This window comes from Cyprinus carpio, chromosome B10, assembly GCF_018340385.1.
Source record: "Cyprinus carpio isolate SPL01 chromosome B10, ASM1834038v1, whole genome shotgun sequence".
Taxonomy (NCBI): domain Eukaryota; kingdom Metazoa; phylum Chordata; class Actinopteri; order Cypriniformes; family Cyprinidae; genus Cyprinus; species Cyprinus carpio.
In genome coordinates, this window is record NC_056606.1 from 7,790,846 (window position 1) to 7,814,716 (window position 23,871).

General features: G+C 37.9%; 1 protein-coding gene and 1 long non-coding RNA gene across 3 annotated transcripts in view; both read right to left on the reverse strand.

Moving 5' to 3' along the window:
- Window positions 1-23,871, reverse strand: part of LOC109054485 (cytosolic purine 5'-nucleotidase) — a 595,585-nt gene that overhangs the window by 131,007 nt on the left and 440,707 nt on the right. The window lies entirely within an intron of this gene.
- Window positions 18,611-20,441, reverse strand: LOC122138674. The gene is made up of 3 exons (XR_006155727.1): window positions 20,239-20,441; window positions 19,837-20,111; window positions 18,611-18,927 (listed from the first exon to the last, which is right to left on the reverse strand). It is a non-coding gene; the product is annotated as an uncharacterized LOC122138674 (long non-coding RNA).

Genomic DNA, 23,871 nt, shown 5'->3' on the forward strand with positions numbered 1-23,871 from the left:
GCTTAATCACATTATTCGACGGATAAAGCCAAGTAAAGCCAAATTTGTCATGTTTCCAGATATGTAAGTCCCTTTTTAGGCATGCAACTCCAGTTAAAAGCTTATATCAGGTTAGAGATTTATTTAAACACGGTGGACAATAAAAATTTCAGACTTGCCTGACTGAGGACCAGGAGTCATTTGACCTGGGTCTGCTCTTTGCCCTGAGCAAACTAACTAGCAACCACCAAAAACCCGCTTAGCAAATGCCAACAACATATTAAAAACTTTTTAAAATACCTTAGAATCTACCTAGCATTGCCTTGACAACATATTAAAAACTTTTTAAAATACCTTAGAATCTACCTAGCATTGCCTTGGCAACTACAAAACCCTAGTAACATGGTTTTAAGAAAGTTGGTAACCAAACAGTTGATGGTAGGCATTGACTTATTATGGAAAAAATCCTATGGCGACCATCAACGTTTGATTAAATTCTTCAAAATATCTTCTTTTGTGTTCAATAGAAGAAAGAAACGCACAGGTTCGGAACAAATTGAGGTGAGTAAAGTGATGGCAGAATTTTTTATTTTGGGGAACTACCTTTAAGTTCACAGATCTTTTGGAAATCATTCTAATACGCAGACTTGATGCTCAAGAATTTTGTTATCATTTTGAAAAGTTATGCTGCTTAAGGTTTTTGTACTTTCAAGATTATTTAATGAAGGGAAAATTCAAAAGAACAATATTGATTGATTTATTTGTAACATTATAAATGTCTTTCTGGGCACTTTAGATCAATTTTACTGCATCCTTGCCGAAAACAAGTACTATTTTTTTACTAAAAGGATGGATGAAAAAGAATCTTACTGACCCTAAACTTCTGAAAGCTGATTCTACATGTTAACATTTCATCTCTCTACTTCAAATGTACTACCCTCAATGCCTCAGACCCCCGAAGGGAACTCATTTGACCAGCAGGGGGAATATCAGGGTCACTACATCTCCAGTGTTTCTAAAGAAAAATGCAAGCTTGAAAGTTTACTGCAAAAAGCCACCTAGCGGATGCTCACATGATCTTAATGTCAGTCCTCACATTCACATACTGTACAGCAGGATGCACAAACATGCTCCTGGAGAGCCACTGTCCTGCCGTTTAGCTCCAACCCCAATGAAGCGCCCCTGAACCAGCTAATTAAGGTCTTCAGACTCACTAGAAATTTCCAGGCAGGTTTGTTGGAGCTGGTTGAAGCTGCAGCATGTTGGCCTTTCAGGAGCAGGATTGGACGCCTGTGATATACAGCAACCCCCTCTTGTATAGGAAACTTGGACAGCCACCAACGAAATTTGTGTATGATTAGTGTAATTTAGTGTATTTAGGTAATTTGTAAAACCCCCCAAAACATAGTCAAGACTATGAAAAAAATTCATGTGTAAGATTAAAAAAAATAAAAAAAATGTGTTGTATTCACATTAAATACAGAATACTAATGAGAATTAACACTACAACATAAAAAATGTGAAATGTGACTTTTAAAATAATGCAACAACAAATAGGTTAACAAAAAAAATTAATAATGTAACAATATAAAATGTAATATTGTAACACCTTTTTTCTGTCTGGTTTTTTTCTAAACATGTTAAAAGCTGTATACTCTGCATGCTTCTCTTCTTTTTTACTCCCGATTTACCCTCACACCTTACCTTAATTCTGCTTTCTCTTTCCTTTCTTTATCTGTGACTTTATTACCCCGACTGCACACTTATTTTGCTTTCTAAAAAGACAGTCATACATGTTAATGATAAAATAATCAGAATGTGAATTTTCATAGGTGTAAAAATGATTTAAGGGCCCACCCTTCAACCCAAAATAGGCCAGAAACATTTAAAAACCCTTTCAAAAAAAAAACTTTAGTATTTTTGCAGCTGTGCTGCCCCAACAAAAAACCCAATACAAAGTGTTAATGAAAAAATTCCTTTTTTTAGTAATTCAAGTTATTGAGATTCTTGAATCTTTTTAAAGGAAAAACCCGAATTCAAAGGCCTTACTTTTCATTTATAAAATCCTCTTTTTGGTGGGGGCCACAATCACCCGGGTCCTAATGCATAGCCAAAATTTTAGTATAATTTAAAGAAAAAGTGTCCCCTTAATTAAGGCTGGTTTTTATCTCTAAAAAGTGTAAACGCAAATTAAAAAACAGTAAATCAAGGGTTAAACAGCCCACTTTTCTTTAAATTACCCCCACGTTTTATCAAAAAAAAACCATATCAGTTTTCTTTCCCGAAATTTCACATTTTAAATTTATTTTGTACTTCTTTTTTTTTTTGAATTGTTTTTTAAAAAAGTAATATTTTTAGTTTTAAGTAGTTTCCCAGAAAAATTTGTTGCCCACTAAGATTGATGCATTTACTGTATCATGTTTATAAAAAGCACCAAAAAAAAGTAACGGGGGTTTCCACTGCATAAAAAGGAAAAAATTTTGCAACTCGGTTAGGGTTTCATTTTTTAAAAAAACACATAGTTTCCCCCCTTACTAATGGGACTTATATAAAATGCATTGTTTTTGTATGTTGTTGGCCAACTTTCACAGCTCTAACATCATTAAACATAGCAATATAAATGTGGCTGAGATATTTTATCAGACTTCGTTGGATATTTCCTTATTGAACTTGGTGCACTTTTAATTTCTCAAAGCAGTAAAACTAAACTCCTATTTTAAGTATTCCCACAAACACATTTCTACATATTTATAAAAAGTTTTTAATTGAAAACTTCCCTGCCATTGTACTTTTATATACTGAACTGTTAAACATAAAGTCTGCTAAATTGAACAAATAATTTGTTTTAATGCACTTTTATGGGAAGATATACTGAAGTAAATTTGATTGTGCTAAACTGGAACTATTGCAAGTATACTCAGGCAAATACTTTAAATATTTTGCATTTAAAGACATACAATTGATAAATGTGGATTGTGCAATAAAAAATATTCCAAATAAAGTTGGACTATACCTTATATCAGTGATATGTCAATATATATGTTAATGTTTTTGAAGCATATGAAATAAATGCATTATATATATATTTTTTTTTTACTAAGGCCTTTATAGATAAAGCATGTGGCACCAGTACAGATTTAAGTTGCTACTTATACAAGGCTGTAAATGTTTCTTTTTGTTCTTTTAATGAGTCAACTGTATTTACTCACATGAAGCATTAAGCTGAGTAAAAATCACACTTTGACCGTGGCACCACTAGCCTACATGAGAAGCTTTCTTCTAACATCCTTTATAGATGTTTTGCACAATGAAACGGTTTATGGCTAAAAGAGAAGGTGAGAAAACATGCTGCACCTTTTTGCATTAGTCAGCTGTCTGTAATTGTAGCGTGGAGTCAAACGTTGGATCCATACGGAGAAGTTTATTATAGAGTGGTCACGAGCACCCAGCTGACGACAGACAGTAATAATTATGACCTGCAGTAAACATTTGGTCAACTAATCAGTTAGTTGTTAATGGTTTTATTGTTATAAAGAAATAAAAGAATTTTTCACAGTTTTTATTTTACTGTTTGCTATCTGGTTACTGTCACCTGAAGTGTTCAGTCCTGGAGAACTCAATCTAACACTTGTCTACTGACCAAGTGTAATCAGTCTCGATTTTTTTTTCCTCTTTCAGGAAAGTCAAAGGAAATTCTTCTTGTGGATTGTTTTTCTCTGCTATACAGGTTTTCCAAATATGGGAGTTCCGAATGTATATAATAACTGCAATTTAAAGAACCAAATAAATAAAAGCGCTGGTGCGAGAATAAAGGTATGTTTTCAGTTTTACGTGAAGGTTATTATTCTTATTATAATAATTTTATATTATGAATTGAATTATTATTAAAAACATTGTTAAAATATTTCAAAATTTTAACCAGTAACTAAATGAGATAAAAATGGATCTTTGGATGAACAGACAAAAACTGTCAAATGTATCAGGTTGTAAAAGTAACACAGCTTAATGGAGAAAATACCTGCAAATTTTTAAATTTAAAAAGCACGGTATAAATTTATAGGCCTTTGTATTCAATTAAAAATAATGTCATTAAAACAGTCTTTTTTAAAAACAAATCCCAAGCCATTTCATTTTGGGCGTCAACATGATCATTATTCTCCCCCCCACTTTTTGTTTTTTGTTTTGGTCTAAATGAAAATGCAAAATTCTTTCTTTCCCACTGGGTTTCCCGTTTAAGAGCGGAAAAAAATACCTGGCTCAAAACACTTTTTTATCGGCTTTACGGGTTTTGATGTTTAGGTCACAAAAAGGGGGGGGTTTGGAAAAAATGAAAGGGTTTGGGGAATCTTTTGGGGGTCGTTGAAAAGTAAGGTAAAAAAAAATGATATTTTAAGACAATTAAAGTTTTTTTTTCCCCTGCGCATTCAAAACCCGTTGTTGGCCTCCCAAAACCCAAAAAATGAACCCTTTATTACCCATAATGTCACTTTAATGCAGAGAGGACACACTCATCCTGCAGATAACGAATACTTCCTGCTTGTGAATGCAAACAAGCATATTTTTCTGTAAAGCTTCTTTGAAACCAAGTCTTGTTAAAAGCACTCCAATTACACTTGACTGCGTTGATTGACTAAAACCACTTGAACACAATACATTAAATGGACTAAAAATGAAAAACAACACGCGACTCTCATCAATGCGATTATAAACTGTCGCGTTTGACAATTTTAGCAAGCAATCTGTGGACAGACTGCATGAAAATTTATTTATTTAACAAATAATCTGCATCAATTTGACAAATCACTGCTAGACTGTATATCTAAAAAGATTATCCATAAAGCCCTATATTGAAAGATTTGGAAGAAGCAAGTTTGTTGCTCAGTAAATGAAGATCATCATTTCAAATTATATGTGACCATAATCTGACCACATATATAGATTATTTTAAAACTGACGAATTATTCCTGGTCTTACATGAAACCAAGACCGCGGATTTTTCTCTGGTAAGACATATGTCAACCATCCAACATTTCAACATGAAGGTTGCTGGGTAATATGAGGTGTTCCCTCCTTCCTTGTGATTCCCCAGCGATTGAGACTGTGGTCTCTTCAATTCTAAAAACCCAGAAGTTCGGCTGTGAAAATCCTGAATTTGTTTCTCTTAAAGGTGTACAAATGGTTTGTTCCCTGATCCTTTCATAGAAATCCAGTCTGTCCTTTGTTGGTATAAAGTTTTTCTCAAGCCGACTGTGATGGTATTTCCCTACATTAGGTCACTAAACCAGGTAATGTTTGTTTTTACTGCTATTTTCAACTATTTAACTTGGGAAAGAATTAATCTGTTAAGGCATGTAAAAAAGCAGCAAGTGTTGGTTAATGTTTTTAAGAAAGGCCTCGGGGGCACATTTGCTTTGTCCCGCTACTCATCTTACCTCACTTTCCCCTGTTCCCCCATATAGAAAGATCACAGAATGAGCAGTGCTTGATGACAGCAAACATATACCAGCAAACACCCACATATGCCAGAATGCCTTATTTGTGAGAAGAGAGCATTTGACAAACAGTGATTTCCCCTATCGTGACTTATCATGTCATACAGGATGAAATGAACGCAACAACAATGGGAATATACTGGATTACTGATGATGCAAATATAAAATACATTTCCATATTTGGTCAACTAGGCTTATTTTTCAGTATATTGCAATTAAGCATGGACCTGTGGGCGACTCGAGCTTTGCATTAATGGGCCAAGAGCTGTAGAATGGGCAGCCGCTACATGAATTACGTCCTGCTAAAATTCTCTGTCAGTGTTTAAGAATCTGCTAAAAAGCTCATTTTGTTGTGGCAGCATCGGACAGTTGAAACCTGTATAGTGTGGATGCGTAAGATGTGATTGTTTGATTTGATCCATATGCTGTGTTCATGCTAAAACACGTGCGTTAACCCAGTTTTTCTTTATGGTTTCGGTAGTAGTCCAGTAAGTAGTAGTGCCTCATGTAAATTAAAACAAAAACAAAATCGTGTTAGTATAGGTTTTAGGACAGACTCCGAAAAACATGATAGACTTTCATTAAAAAATCCTAGTGCTCATTCACTAATACCCGTACGTGTGTTCCCAAATCTTTTTGTGACAGACTGTGAGTCATCAGTTTCCAAGTAACAACGACATTGGCCAGCAAAGAGCAGCCATGAAACATTTTTGCAATAAAATAACTCCAGTGGGCGGACTGACACGAGTTCACGAAGGTAAGTTCTACTAGCGTTGAGGATAAATGATTGAAGAGCTTTTCAGTCATAAGTGTTCCAGTCACCGTTTCATCTTAGTGGTCTGTACAATGTGATATACAACATTATGTCATAATTACCGGGAACAAATGTATATTGAAGTAAAATATGAGTCCATCACGCTTGTCTGGTGCATATATACTTCATATACCTTGAGTGTATAAGAAAAAGCTCTTGTAAATCATAACACATAAAGAGCCTCAGGATTTAGAGCGAATTTCATGACAGTTTTGAAGCTCATCATTTGATAGTAAACAGTTAAAAAAAAATTCTTCAGGAGTTTGCCTTCTATTAGTCAAGAAAATGCGAAGGCCCACTTCCTCTAAAGATTTTCAACATATCTTTATGAAAATTAATTTTCTTTCATATACATATCTATCACAGCTATTCCATTATGCCGCATGTGGAACCCCACACCCAGACACAGCACAATACAGAACACAGTCCACAAACCAGGTGTGGAATAATTGGTAGTGCTAATATTATATCATGAAGTTATTTGTCACTTTTGGGGAATGGTAACTATGCAATTAAACCACCCTTGAAACGTTGATATGACTCAATCATGAAAAGTATTATGGACAGTCGACTTTTAAAAAACAGTAACGAAAGAAAAGAAAAAAAGCACCAGGCCTTTGTTCATTATGCCAATAAAAGCACTGGACTAAAAAAAACAAAACAACCTGATAAACAGACAAACAATACTATACAGTGTAGTATAATTAAATATTGATAGATTAGATGAGACTATAAGAATACATTACATATATTGTTACTAGTAGAGCCCCTTGTGTGTATGCAAGCATGTTCCATGCATGCTCTGCAATCCGGGGAAACATTTAGATAATGTTAGTAAAAAATTTAGATGAATGCACTGTAGTCCGAATTTGGCTAAAAAAAATCTGCTAAATGCTAAAATGTAATCCTGTAAAGTTTGAAACAGATTCATCAATTCATCATGCTTTGTGCCATAAACTCTGAGGGGTACAGGCTGATAAAAACAACAAAAACCCAACAAAAACGGAAACCTACAGTCCTGATGCTGATAAATAGATTTGGGAAGGGAAAGGGTTTCCATGAGGTTTAGGGAAATTCTTAGGAGAGTTTATAGGTCACTAGGGTGTTAAAACTTTTCATCTATTGTTGGCTGTCTGCAGGAGACATTTATTAATTTCCGTTTATGTCAGAAAATAGAAAAAACCCAAACAGTAATCTACATTACAACCAAATGTTTACAAAAGTTACCCATGCAACTAAATTCGTTACTCATGATCTTAAAAACTTTTCTCTAAAAGTCTCACTTAAATGTTTTGAATAGCTTTGTGGAAAATATAGATTGTTTGTGTATGTATGAATATGAGATTTTTTAATACAACATTTTATTTAATTTTGTTTTATTGTTTGAGAGAATGTTCAGAGCTGAAGTCTGAGAGCATTTTATTGTAAAATAGATGGCCAAAAATGAAGTGGTAATAAAGAGGTCGTGTGTCCACACGTTTTACACGGCCACTTTTGATTTCATAAACATTTTATTCATGGTGAGTATTGAACTTGAATATGAATATATTATTTTATAAATCATCTACATTTTTATATTCTAATAGCATTTGGAGACTATTATACCAACATCCTAAAGGCATTCGTTGTTTTTTTTAACTTATTTTATTAATTCAATGTTTATTTATATATAATATAAATTATTCAGCATTATCACAATACACTGCCGTTCTCTGCAGTGCTATAAAGTATTAACCACGGTCACCATCTAGTAAAATAATTCTGTCCATGATTTTACATATGTTCAGCTGGGCTGTCAGTCTATTTCGAAATGCTGGGCATCCGCCACAGAGAGGCTCTGCAGACATTTGGCGCCCACTTGCGAGAGCCAAACAACCATGGCGCTGCCGATGCTCTTACACTCTGTAACACTGAGCATTTCCCTGTAAATATACTTTTTAAGATCTCGTGCGCCATTGCGTGTCCGCGCAACCATAGCGCGCGTATGTGAATGCCTTTAGAGTAACTTACTGATGACGGACACGATTGTCTTGCATTCCTGTAATGTAGAGTAAGGTAGAGTGAATCCGTGTCAGGATTGTCACCTACCGTCAATAGATCAATAAAACAAAACACCACATATGGTAGCTGCACTTGTTGAAAAGGATAGCGAAGTAAATCTGTTGCCTCCCACGCTGTGAACTCCACCCCAGTGATGCTTAACCGAGGCGAGGATGAGGATGGTTAAAAGCACGGCCACCTCCATCCACTCAGTACCAACACACTCAGAGCCTTGACTCCCAGAACCCGAGAGACAGACGACCTTGTTACTCAGGTCGGACGCACACCATGCACACTGTCATGAATCACTTCGTCGCTTGAAAGTAATGGTCGTTTTTCCTTTAAACTTTAATGTCTGTTGACACTGCACTTATGGGCAAACCCTGTGACACCTACCTAATGCACAATGCAAATAATGGCATTCTAGCAGGTTATTAATTCTTACATTTATCTTTGACCAGTACATCACACGCAAGAGTATTCTACCTTATAAAATCATAATTTTCTCAGACTCATTTTAGAATAATTCCGATTGGTATATTTTTCCTGTGCACCCTAAAAATGCCTTGAAATGCATAAAACAGTGAAATTAGTCATGAAACATAATGGCTTTTTTGGGTTCTCATTCTCTCATGCATTTCAGAGATGAATCTTCACAATTTTGTTTTTGTGTGGTATGCTATTTTGCCTTTTCATTGGGTGGAAAGTTTAACCAATACTCAGGCAATCAAAAATGAACGGCTGATCGATAAGCTATAAAACATGGAAAACATTTTTTCTGGTCCAAGAAATTTGTGGTTTCAAAATATTTAACTGTTCATCAGGTTGAACACTCCATTTGAGCCAATTTCATGGACTACATAGGCACTAGTACATCAGGATTTGCTGCTTTTTGTGTTAACAAGGACAAAGGCATAACTATCTTAGAACTGAAGAAACAAAAACAAAATTTCATTAATTTATCCGCTTCACAGTGGGTGAGTGGTGGGTGTGGGAGGGGGATTACAGGCTTCACACACTAAATAGTCAGTGATTAGATGTACTTGAGATTCTTAGATTATTAGATATAGGATTTTCCTTTTTTTTTAGCAGAAGAAGAAAGTCCGGGGAGACGTGTCATTTCTAGATTCGATTGAGGAAGACGCAAAGAAACTCGTGGATGCGACTTTACCAGTATTCTCGTGATGAGTGAAGTTAAAACCTTTATAAGAATGGGTTGCTCAAGTATTCCTGTTCTGTCAGTCCCAGTTATTGATCTACCTTAGTTTTATAAATCTCCTAACTTCCGAGGGTTTTTAGCAAGGGTGCGCAGAGATGTCATCAAGCCTTCACGACAAGTCTACTTCTACGCAAACAGCCAGCTCGAGAAAGACGCGAGAGTGCCGTGAGAGCCGCAGACTACATGGTGCAGGACACGCCAGGCTTGATCCGTTGAGAACGCCCATCATAGGACACAAGAGGTTCATCAATGCTACAGGTAATTAAGACAGCATGTTGAAAATCTTGGCAGACATCAGATAAAAAAACATCTATCACTGTCTGGATGTTTTAATGCTCAAGACTGTCCACTATATGTGTTCTCCTAGACCTTGCTGACATCCAGATGAGCTGAACACCAAATTGAAGTCCCCCGGACAGGCTGTAAAGCTCAACCCGGCCCCCAGAATGTAGGACCACACCCCTCATAAACAAACATAGAACGATCACCAGTGTCCTGCAACAACCGGTTCAGTCTTTTTCCTGTCTTAGTTCCCATGGCAGTCTGTTTCAAAGACTTTTTTGTTTGCTGAGCAGTGTAAACAGCTTACGTTCCAATTCCCAGGAGGAACCCACTCCTTGGTGCATCCAATACTGCTTTTTTCTTACCCGCTGGTTGTGCGCGCAGTATGAAGATGGCATCGTCCTCAAGCCCAACGGTGGGAATCCCAACAAAGTTGCACATGATGAAGCAGCGTTTGCCCCCTGGTATGATGGAATGATTATGAAAGTGTTTACTTGCCACTCAGTGAGGCCACACCAATACATTTACAATGTATGAACTTCTGTCTTCCTCCATTGATCTCCAGGTGCAATTGGTTTTCAAATCGTATTCTAAGCACTGCGGATGCGGACATAGCGAAGGGATAGTGAGGTTTACCTTGCATGGCTCACCATCTTTGGGTCATGGGGGACCATGATCTGACTTTAACGCCCTGCCTAACCAAGCATCAGATCCTTCAGCGCAATGCCTCCTCACCTGCGATGAGAGTCTGTGAGCGCACTGTGAACCCGCTTCCAATCGTGCAGGTCAGTTATTTCGATGGCTTGTCCTTACCTTGTCAATTGATTATTCCTTTGAATAGTAGTCTTGTCGAATAGCCGATCTTCATTGCCGTTGCTTAACATGTACTGTAACCAGGGCCCCCTCCAGGAGATCGCACCGCCTTGAGGCCTGACACCTGCTCTCCGTTCTGTGGCATTCCGTGCATCACCTCCTTGTGGTTCTGATAACACTTGCCTATATTTTTGGTGAGACCACCCCAAAGTTCACAGGGAACAAATCAATGCGTCTAACAGCGTGGATCATGGACTGACTGGGACAGGTGTATGGTCGGGAGGATGGGCTAAGCTAAGGTAAACTTCGATGCAACCTGACCCAATGATGGTCGGTCTTTACCGTGTAGGGGACCGGTGCCATGATCAGTTCCTTGCCAGTGGACGAGAGCTGTTGCCTTGTTTACCAGTGTACATGTCAACAGCAACATGTGTTGCCACACGCAGGAAAAACCCTCCACTGACACCCACCACTTACGAGAGGTTTTTTTGGGGGGCCTGCTTCATATTACAGTGCCAGTAACGTGGGCCTTCTTATATGCCAATTATCAGGGGCAGTACATTCCTAGTCTAGAACATGGGTTCCTTCCACCCCTCTCGCCGGGAGAGCTCCCCATTCTGCAGATGTCAGCTCCTAGCCAAATCAAACACACCTGAACCAGCGAATCAACAAGGTTGATACTGAGGTCTGCCTGGATGGTATCTTCAGCGAGCAGGGTTAGAGAGCCGTGATATCTAAAATGTGCTGGTATAATGCTATTATTTCCACAACTCAACCTGTGGCAAATGCTAATGAATCCATCATTTGTTAGGGGTATTGTTTTCGTGTTGATGTGACCACACGGCACTCACCTCCACTACACACCCCTTTTTGTGGAGGCACAATAAGATTGGCTCGTTTTCCCCCATGCCCAATCCATGTGCTCAACCCCTACCGGAGGTATTGGAAAAACACACCCCCTCTTCAGAGCCACGGGCGTTGGGGGGGAGGGGGGGAAAAATTGTGGGTTGCCTCAGAAAACCAGTAAAGACACGTAATAATGGAAACTGCATCCGACATTAATCAGTAACATGTGGCGTACAAACAGATATAGTATGAGCAACTGCTCAATTTCTCTTTTAGATCTTGGTTGTTAAAGGAATACTGCACACTCCCTTGTGGGCCTGCTGCTATACAATAGACACCTCGTCAACTATCTCCAAGTTATGAGGAGAATGTGGACACAACCATTAAGAGCTCCATGTCTTTGCCACGCAGCTTTCCTTTTTGGCCCACCTGGCCCTCCAACCCCTGATGATTTCGTCTGTAAATGGACTAATTCACCAGAAACCTCCGATCCCTCAATTTCCAAAGCGTGCCCCTTTAAACGAAGGCTTCTTTCTCCTCCTTGAGGGTGATCTTTGAGGGTGATTTGTGATGCTTCTTTCAGAATAACTCAAGAGGCCCTTGAATCTGATCTGGGGCATTGTTCTCTTTCAATCTTCTTATTGTACTGTTCTGCTTTTCAGCTTGGCTTAGGTGGTATCGATCCTCTGCTTCGTGGACTGAATTGGGTCGGCCACAAAAACTGAGCCCACCAGTGCCACATGTTGGTGGATGCTCTTAGAGAGAGCTGTTTTGCCTTCACATCACACATTGCTTTTTGGGACTTGGCTGCCCTCAACAATGCAGAGCAGCCGTGACCACGCTATAACCGGTAAATATTCTGGAATCTGGGATTCTAGATTCTGGACTTTTCAGAACTCTTTAAATCAGGGGTGTCTAATCCTGCTCCTGGAGGGACCAATGTTAATGTAGAGTTTTAGCTCCAACCACAATTAAAACACACCTGATACTAAGCCATTCAAGGTCTTGCTGGGCATACTAGAAACATTCCATGGGCCATTTGTGTTAAGGCACTCTGGAAGCTAAACTCTGTGTCCTCAAGCAACGGAGTTTGGGAAACCCAGGATTTAAACCCATCATGTGACATCCAACCCAACTTAATGCGGCATTTTCACTCTGTTTGTTTTGGAATAAGGACTTACTTGCATAAGTTATACTCAACTCTTTTGTTCTTCCTTAATAAGGCTATAATTCATGGCGTTCGATTCTGTGGACTGTACCCCGCCCTCAGAATGAGCAAGAATTAGCTGTGTGGCGTGTGAACAAACACTGAAATTGGCTCGCAGGTTGCTTGATGCTTTATGGCACCCCTGAGAAACATTGACATTTGGTTGGGGAGGTGTTGCTGAGCCTTTTGCTCCTGGTGCTCGTGTCGGTCCCCTTTTTGCCTGCCTCATCTCTACACAGTTCCAGCACATCCGCCAGGGGGATAGCGAAATATCTCTGTGTATTTAGTCTAATCCTTCTCCTGGAGGGCCACTATCCTGCAGAGTTTTCAGCTCCAACCCACTACCCTAATTAACACACCTGACCATCGAATCAAGACTTCAGGAAACTTCCAGGCAGGTGTTGTTGTGGGGGCAGGGTTGGAAATAAACTCTGCAGGCAGCCGGTCCAGGAGCAGGACAGAACACCTCTGAATTTAATCTGAGACTATGTGTTTGAGAGTATTAATGTCAAGTGTCACGGTGTGTACAGGGTTATGGTTGAGAACAAGGATTGTGTCACCACCAAACAAAAAGCATACTCTGGCCTCTGTGGTCACTAGCCCGCATCATCTGGGACAACACACTGTGGAATCCTGTAGAGTTTCCGTATGATCCCTTGGTCCGCTTCACCAGTCCTTCTAGGTTTGTTAACGTGGGGTTATCCCCGCCTTGTGACCATTCACCCCTTGGACTGCAAAACTGGTAAGGTGCTCAGAGCTGAAAAAGAGCTCTTAAATGCATATGTGCTATATTATTCACTACATAAATCTCTCCTCTGGCATTGCAAAACTTCTGCTAATCTCTTGCTTAAGCTCTTACTAGCTTTATTATGTCCATTTGGACAGTTCTTAACTTTTGTAGTTAAAGCACATATCATGTACTTAGGAAAAAAATTACAATATGTCCTCATGGTCACCCACAATTTGGATCACCTGTACTTCAGTGTTTGGCCTTTCAGGTGACAGTGGCATCCATTTCAGACATTGGAAGAGGGTTAGAAAAGTGTTTGTTTTCTACTCAATGCAAGCAAAAAAGTGATTTTGTTTTGCACATGACCTATAATTGAATTTAAATGGCATTCAGTTCACTGCAAAAATCTCTAAACTCAATACAGCTTGATATCTTCTTTGATCTGCTTTGCTGTACTATGTTTTGGTGCGGTGACATATACTGTATTAACTGAATTTATATGTCCGATGTCATAAATATCATGCAGTGTTTCATGACAGCATTCAAACTGCACCAAATCTTTGTAAGCTGTTTAGACCTTCCATCAGGCTTTTGCTTGCTTCAAGTGGTTTTCATGGGTTTGGGGCATAGCATATTTACATTTAAAACTGTCATTGCAAACAGTTTAGGCTACCGTTTAATTATAAAACAACCTTTCATTACCCTCAGATAGAGATTCCTTCCCAGGGCCTCCCGGATCCAGAGGACCTCCAGGGAACCTGGTGAGCCAGTCATACATCAAAACATGCCCTCTAATTATTACTTATATCACTTAATATCTTACTATATCCCCTTATATCGACTTAAAGATCATTTATCATGTATTATAATTTTACATTTTCTCCGGTCCACGAGGTGTAGCTGGCCCCCCGGACCTCCGAGGACCTCCATTAATACCACAGGACAACAATCTGCCGTCTTTGCTTCTGTTGGTACAACCTTCTATCACTGCTAAGGTTGTTGTGTTTAATCATGTCCTTACAATGGACAGAACCATTACAACCAAACCATCAGGACAGTTCGTTCTAGCAGATACCCGGTGTATATGAATTCCAGTTCTCATGCCTAGGAACTCGGACATTGGGTACTGTTACCTTAAAGAAAATGTGCTGTACAGTTAACTGGCTGAAACAATCAACCTTAATACACGATCATTAGCTGAAGGGAGTCATGGTTCTGAACCTGCCAGAGAGGAGGACATGTGTGTGGATAGAGGTTTTTCTCGGGGTGCTTAATGGTTATAGCAGATCCAGCTATTTCTCATGGTTATATTCTTTTCCCTGTTGGTAAGAGACTTGTGCTTATGATGCATTCGGTTTTTTTTCCACCCCTTTAATATTAGCTGGTTTTATTTTGTTTGTTTTTTTTTTTTATGCGGGGGGGATTGAAGCAGTTGCGTACCAGTGCACTACAATAATATATGATATAAGCTAAAAAAAACTCACTTGAAAATGCAAACTGTAAATTTGCGGATCTTTTTCTATGTCGTGTTTCAGAAAATTTATCTTACTGTATCTTTTAATTAGCGGGGTCCTTTTATGTTCTTGGTAGTGTTTTGTTTTATTATTGTAAGAGGACTGACCTGTTAACTATGCAAAAGTTAAGAGTGCAGGTGTGTACTTAGTCTTTGAAATAAGTGCATTGGTTTAAAGCACAAAGCAATGCTCATGCAATGCGACTTATTTAGTTTCTCGACATGTACTGTATGTTGATGATTTGTTGGTTTTGTTGTTAGATTGCAACAAAAATATTCTGTAGTCCATGGTGTGACAGTCATATTTGTGTATGCTTTTAGCAAAGTGAAATAAACAACAAAAAAAATTAACTTTCTGTATCATCAATTCATTGTTAGCCTCAGTGGTCGACTTGTAAAAAAAATTCAGGGGGGATGGGGTGTTCAAAATTTTATTTTATTTTTTTGTGGGGGGGTTGGGTCAGTTGGGGGTGGTTGTCTCGTAGCTAATTTTACACAATGATTACACAATTTGTCTAAAAAGGTTTTTATTAATGGAAAAAATGAAATAAAAATGACGACTATATGGGAATGGGAGAAGAGCACTTTGCCAACACTTCGACTTCGGCACAGTAATATCATCACTCCTGAAAACTCCCACTCTCAGGAGTGATGATATTACTGTGCTGAGTTCGAAGTGGTGCGAAGTGCTCTTCCGGCCATACCTTATAGTCATCATTTTTATCTGCTTAGGAAATCGCCACTGTTTATTTTGTGTCACCATACTTACTCGTGTAACTACTCATGTAACCGTCTTTAAATAGGGAAAACATGGATGGGTTAGGTAGCTTCTAAATTCATCCCTGTTTGGATCCTAAGGAATGAATGGTGCTAAGCTAAACACTAGCATAGTGGCGCCACGTGCTACAGTGATTGAGTGCACGCACTGAGACGGGAGAGGTACGTATCAACTCGTCCAAGTTGAGGGAAGAACATAGTGGAATATGGAAAAACGGTGGCGTTTTCCTTTAACAAACGATCAGAATCAGAATCAGAATTAGCTTTATTCGCCAGGTGTGCACAAACACAAAGGAATTTGTTGTGTTTTTTTTTAAGGTTCTCCTGGTACATACATACATACACACATGCATACACATCTGACATGAGAACAGAATAAAAATAAAATTAGTAAGACTTGGCAATAAATAATGTGTATTGTTTTTGAATATTGGATTGTTTTTTGTTTTGTTTTGTGATTTTTACTCTATATAGAACTGTATAAATAAAGAGATATGCATATGTCTTTACATAATACTTGAGAAAGGCAATCATTTAAGATGTAGAATGATTTAAGGAAATGAATTACAGAACACGGGTAATGATTCATATGTTAGCTGTTTAAGCTGGGGGAATGATGAGATGGCATGGGGGAAAAAAACTTTTTATGCCTAGATGTTCTAGTGTGCAGAGATCTGTAGTGTCTGCCTGAGGGGAGAAGTGCAAACAGGTTGTGTCCCAGACTTGTCGCCGTCCTGAATGAGGCCAATGACTGTAGTGTCATCTGCAAACTTCAGGAGCTGGACAGAGGGGTCTTTAGATGTGCAGTCGTTGGTGTAGAGGGAGAAGCAGTGGAGAGAGAATGCAGCCCTGAGGAGCTCCAGTGCTGATGGTGCGGGTGTTGGATGTGAGTTTTCCCAGCCTCACTAGCTGCTGCCTGTCTGTCAGGAAGATGGTGATCCACTGACAGATGGAGGGGGTACAGAGAGCTGTGTGAGTTTATTCTGAAGGGCTGTCCAGGATGATGGTGTTGAAAGCGGAGCTGAAGTCCACAAAAAAAAGATCCTTGCATAAGTCCCTGGTTTGTCCAGATGTTGGAGGATGTAGTGCAATCCCATATTTACTGCATCATCCACAGACCTGTTTGCTCTGTAAGCGAACTGCAGGGGGTCCAGCAAGGGGTCCAGTAATGTCCTTTAAGTAGGCCAGCACCAGTCTCTCGAATGACTTCATGACCACAGACGTTAAAGCAATGGGTCTGTAGTCATTAAGTCCTGTGATTTTTGTTTTTTTAGGTACAGGAATGATGGAGCGTTGAAGCAGGAGGGGACTTCATACAGCTCCACGGATCTGTTGAAGATCAATGTGAAGATGGATGATAGCTGGACAAAACAGGCTTTGAGGCAGGCTGGAGAGAGACCGTCTGGGCCTTTGGCTTTCCTTATCTTCTGCTTCCTGAACACTTTGCACACATCTTCTTTGAAGATCTTGAGTACAGGCTGAGAAACAGTAAGGGGGAGGGAGGGGGAGGGTGTGGATGGCTGTGTTGTGAGATGGTCAGAGCGGGTGTGGGGTGTCATTTGCTTTTCAAACCTGCAGTAAAACTCGTTCAGGTCTTCAGCCAGGTGTTGATTGGCCTCAGTGCTGGGAGATGGGGTCTTGTAACTGGTGATGGCTTTCAGGCCATTCCACAATGATGTAGAGTCATTACTTGAAAGCTGTTTTTTTAGCTTTTCAGAGTAGTTTAACTTTGCCACTCTTATCTCCCCATTCAGTGTGTATTTGGCCTGTTTGTACAAGTCTTTGTCCCCACTCCTGTAGGCATCCTCTTTGGCCTGGCGAAGCTGTTTGAGCTTTGCACTGAACCAAGGTTTGTCGTTGTTAAAAGTTAAATAAGTCCTGGTGGGAACACACATGTCCTCACAGAAACTGATGTAGGATGTCACGGTGTCAGTAAGCTCATCCAGATCAATAGCTGCAGCCTCAAAAACACTCCAGTCAGCAAGTTAAAAGCAGGCCTGTTAATCTTGCTCTGCTTCAGCAGTCCGTCTCTTTACAGTTTTTACTACAGGCTTAGCAGATTTGAGTTTCTGCCTGTGGGCTGGTAGAAGGAACTAAACAGTGATCAGAGAGTCCCAGTGCTGCTCGGGGGACAGAGTGGTATGCATCCTTTAAAACAGTGTAGCAGTGGTGGATTGTATTGTTTTATTTTGTGGGGCATGTGATGTTCTGTCTATATTTAGGCAGTTCACGGGTGAGATTAGCATTATTAAAATCACTGAATAAATGATGAAAACTCCCACGGTGAATAAAAAGGCTTGCAGAATCAGTGTAGATTGGTAGCTCGGTGGTTCATTACTGTCGTCTCGCTGCGCGCGTGTCTTTTAGTGCGTGTTCGAAACCCGCGCCAACACACACTTACTTTATTTTTATTTTTTGTTTTTGTTTATCCTACTTACTTCAGCCGCTACGGGCGATCATGCCAAGAACTTGTAATCTTTACAAGAATATCAAAATCACTGCAATGAGCAAGTCGTAGACAGCTTAATATCACGTCAGTTTGTGCTTTCAGAATCAGCGAATCTGCTGCGGTCGTTCCATCACATCTGGAGCGGAGACCTGAACCAGGAAGTTGGTCACCAGATAACACGGTAAGCAGTTAAACCGTAACACCGGCACGGTGCCAGAGAACTTTAAAGGGATACTCCAAACCCAAAATGAAAATTTTGTCATTAATCACTTACCCCCCATGTCGTTCCAAACCCTTAAAAGCTTTGTTCGTCTTCAGAAAACAATTTAAGATATTTTGGATAAAAACTGGGAGGCCTGTGTCTGTCCCATAGACTGCCAAATAAGTAACACTGTCAAGGTCCAGGAAAGTATAAAAAGCATTGTCAGAATACTCCATCTGCCATCAGTGATTCAACTGTAATGTTATGAAGTTACTTTTTTAACATGATGAAAACAAAACTTTATTCAACATTTCCTCTTCTCATCGCTTCAATACGCGTCCATGCTTACCGTGCTTACCGTGCTACTCTGCATTCTGTTACTGGACTATCTCCATTTGAGTTATTCTGTTGTAGGAAAATTCTGTTGTAGGAAAATATATATATATATATACATACATATATATGTATAGCTGGATGTATTTTTCAGCCATCTTATTGCACTGTGGGCTGAAACAGAGGAGGAAACTCTTTGCACAAACTCTCCAGCAGGACAGTTATGATGCTCTGTAAAGTACAAAAATGACAAAATACTGGGAGTCAAGGTTTTTTCCAATTAAATATGAGATGTTTAGGACTCCAACTCTTTGTATGTTTTGAATAGCATACTAACATACTCTTCCCGCAATACAGTATGCAAATATGAAATATTCAGATGAACCTAATTACAGCATCTGTTTTGACTCATCATTTGATCAAACTAACAAAATGAAAATATTTTTAAACAAAATTGAATTAATGCAAAATAGTTAAATTTATTTAGAAGATGATTTGTGTGACAACGAAAGATGTAGCATACTTTGAATCATTTATATATGCTTTTAAGTTAATAATTAAATGAAATCCTTGGTGAAAAAGTACACTTTAACATACTTTTAAAAATAGTAATTATTATGGAAATAATATCCTTTAAAATAATATACTTAAGTGCAGTGTAGTGAAATACATTTTTAAAAGTAACCTTCCCAGCCCTGTTTATATGTAATTGCATAATTACTTCTATTGTATTGAAATATGGTTCAAATGTACTGCTGAAAGTACTGACAAGCACGGTAAACTAAAATATACTTTACTTTGCTACAAACTTGTATGTCATGTAAAGTATTTAAATTTACTTGTAATTTCACATTCATTATGATTAAGTTGCAATTTTATATATTTTTATATATATATTTTTACTTTAAATGTAATATAAAAATAAAACATTCAAATAAGTGTACTTCAAAATATGACAAAAGACTGTTAAAATAGCTATTTAAAATGTACTTTAAAGTAAAACATTTAATCTGGTATTACCAAAAAGTGCACTTTTTTAAAAGTGTACTTAAGTGTGTTAAGGGTTATGAGTGTGCATTCTATGTTAATTTAGGTTGCTTGTTTTTCTGAACTCAGCCTGTATGTATTGTGATTTTTCACCTGAGTCCTCTCTCTGGGAAACAGATACTCTCAGGGTGCTCACAATGTATGTGCAAACAGAGCACTGCATGGATGTCTCCATCTGTATTAGAGAGCAGAGAAACCTAGTCAGCTGTGCAGAACATGCAAACAATAACTTCAAAATCATTTCCTCAAATGTTACCTTCATAGTTGGCACTGGTAGAGTTTTTGACGTGATTAAGCAACAGATCTCTAATCCTGTCAATGTCACGTCCTCCACACAATCCAAGAAATGTACAGATGTCACCGGGTTCCTGAAGTGACAGGTTGAAAGGATTAGCAGTAAAATAAACAGCAGTGGTTCTCAACCAAATACAAATCGAAGTAATACAATGTCCTATAAATCAAATGCATGTTTTAATCTAACGATATATACTGTACCATCATGCTGGTAATGAAGGTGATGGCAAAAGGAAGCATCTTTTCCACCTCAGTGTGGCAGAGTTTAGTGATTTGGGCAGGCAACTCATCACACAGTTGCTCAAGAGAGGCAGCTAATTTGGCCTAAAAAACAGATGTATGATTGCATTGAAATCACATAACAAAATTTATTTAAAGTGGCTCCAAAAATGATTTGGACATGTTCTTGTGTAGGAATGCTATTACAAAAGTTAGTACAAAAGCAATTTTCATGCAAAACATTTCCTAAAAACCATAAAACTAATAATTTATACAGATACTAGCTGTTTAACATAACCGGTTTATGTGGAGCCCAGTCTCATGAAAATGCGTATAAAATAGTACGCCAAATAAAAACAGAAAATTGTGGTATTGATATGCAAAAATGTACTTTGGTGTGCATATGATAGGCACGCATTTGGCGTGCATATAATATGCAGTTTTCGAGTGCATTTGATACAAAATTTGTTGCCGTGCATATAATATGCAGTTTTCATGTACATATGATACACATCTACCACATAACCCTAATCCTACCCATTGCGTATCAAATGCACGCCAAATAAGGCACCTACAATGCAAGTGAATGATTTCAGTTCATAAATGTTGAAAAAATAACTTTTATTCTTATAAAATCACATATCAGTAAAAAAGTTAGGTTTCCTCTTGAGATTGGATTGAAAAAAAATGCTTATGTACTTTTTCTGTCTGGTTATATCCAATTTTACAACTTCAGGCCATGACAACACAACAACCGTAAATATGATGAGAACAACTTAAGTGTAAGAAACAGGTTTTTTTTTTTTTTTTTTTTTTTTTTTTACAAAAATTATATTTTAAATTTATATTAAACTGCTTTTAAACACTTCCATTCACTTTAATTGTAAGTTCCTTTACATAACTTGTGTTGTGTAGTGTTGTCCAAGAGTTTAAAACAATATTCCTTTAAGAAGATAAAGCATTATGTTTAGTCATTGTACATTGCATCTCACTGTAGGTATGGTAGATGTGTTAGTATAGAGTCTGTTAAGGACCATATCTGTGGATGGTAAAGTGGATTGGTGAGAAACACACACCAAATTCATCAGGTTCATGAGTGAGAAGTTCAAAAAGTGACACAATGAAAAGATTCGAAACAATACACTTCTGCTTTTCAACACAACTTCCTTACATCTTTGAAATCTTCTTTGAGACATGATAAAAATCATGCAAATCAAGTTGGAATCATGTTTACACTCTGTCTTCCTCAAAAGTGTTTTCATTATGAAATTTAAAGGGGACTGAGGCGATCACGAATTTGTGTACAGTTTATGGAGCTAATCGCAAAATTTGAGGGGGGCTGAGTAATCACTATAGCCCCCCAAAAATGTCCTGTCCTGCTGTTTAGCTCCAACCCTAATAAAGCGCCCCTGAACCAGCTAATTAAGGTCTTCAGACTCACTAGAAATTTCCAGGCAGGTTTGTTGGAGCTGGTTGAAGTTGCAGGACGTTGGCCTTTCAGGAGCAGGATTGGACGCCTGTGATATACAGCAACCCCCTCTTGTATAGGAAACTTGGACAGCCACCAACGAATTAGTGTATAGATGGTCAAAGATCTTGTCATGTATTTTGAGGGGTACACAGTAAAAATATCTTTTGTAAATAAAACAAAGATTAGGAGTATGATGAATTCTGGTAAATTGGGGCACTTTTTTGTTAAACTTGTAATTTAGTTTATAAATAATTTGTTTACTTTTTGTACAGTTGAACTGCCTTTAAATGTAATTTTGCATTATTGACACACTGTTTTCCTAATTAATGTTGTTCAGTTGCTTTGACACAATCTGTTTGGTTTAAAGCGCTATATAAATAAAGGTGACTTGACTTGACTTTTTTTGTTAACTTTAAGGTTACTACAGTTATTTCATTTGAATTGAGTTCATAATGTTTTTTGGAAGGTATATACCAATAAACATAAAAATATTGAGATACAAAAAAACTCAATAAGAGAAACATATAAAATGTAATATTGTAACACCTTTTTTTCTGTCTGTTTTCTTTAAACATGTTAAAAGCTGTATACTCTGCATGCTTCTCATTATTTTTTACTCCAGATTTAACCTTACGCCTCCCCTTCATTTCTGCTTTCTCTTTCCTTTCTTCTATCTCTGACTTTAATTACCTGACTGCACACTTATTTCTGCTTTCTAAAAAGACAATCATACATGTTAATGATAAAATAATCACAATGTTAATTAATTTCATGAATGCGAGTAGAATTAGGATAAGGTTCAAGGTGAATTAGGTTCAAGGTGTCTCACTTTATCACATTCAACCAAAGTAGGCCAGAAACATTTAAACACCTTACAAGAAAAACTTGCAACTTTTGCAACTCTAACTGCAGCAACAAATAATACAAGTGCTGTAATGAAAATCTGTTAGTAATTCAAGTTAGTAATGAGATTCTTGAATCTTGAATCTAATGAAAATCTGAATGTCAAAGGCCTTACTTTTCATGATGAGGAAGTCCTCTTTTGTGGTGTGACCACAATCACCAGGGTCATATTGCATGAGCCAAAATTATAGTATAATTTAAAGAAATAGTGTCCCATTAATTAAGGCTGTTGTTATGCTCTAAATGTGTAAATGCATTAAACACAGTAAAAACAAGCTTAAATAGCCCACTTTACTTTAAATTACCCTACGTTTTATCAAAAAATACCATATCAGTTTCTTTCCCAAATTTCACTTTTAATTCAATGTGTTAAAGAAAACTGGTAAAGCTAAACCAGTTGGGGTTGCCAGTGGGGGGACTATGTCTGGTCAGAGACATAAAGATGCAGTTTCAAGTTCTTGATGCTTTTATTTTCTCCACAACAATTCCATAAATGTTGAGCACATAAGTGCAGACAATTACATTGGTGTTCTCATCTGTTTGTGGTTTGGTTCATTTAACATAAACACACAACACCAGCACTTGAGAAAGCATCGAGTCCATTTTGCTTTCACCTACTCTGTGCAGGCTATTTCTACCAAACACTAATCACCGCCACCTGCTGGAAATGGGCGGAGCGTAGTGTCTTTAGGTTGCTATGTTGACACTGACAGCACATTCAAACACTAGCTGATCACCAGAACATTTCAAAATAAAAGTTCATTCGCTGCGGGCCTTTTTAACAGTGTACTTGCTTTTTCTTTGTAATTGTTTTTCAAATGTAATAGTAATAGTTTCAATGTAGTTACACAGCCAGATTTGTTGCCCACATATCAGATTGATGCATTATACTGTATCATGTTTATAACAGCACAAAACAGTAACGGTTGTTTCCACTGCACTGAGTAAGAAATCATGCAACTGTGGTTAGGTTACATTTCTTAAGAAACACATCGTTTCACAAATGGGGCTTATATAAAATGCATTGTTTTTGTATGTTGTTGGCCAACTTTCACAGCTCTAACATCATTAAACATAGCAATATAAAACGCGGATGAGATATTTTATCAGACTTCCTTGGTCATTTCCTTATTGAACTTGGTGCACTTTTGCTCTCAAAGCAGTAAAATCCAAACTCCTATTTTAAGTATTCTACAAATACATTTACATATTTATGTGCTTAATTAAAATCCCCTGCCATT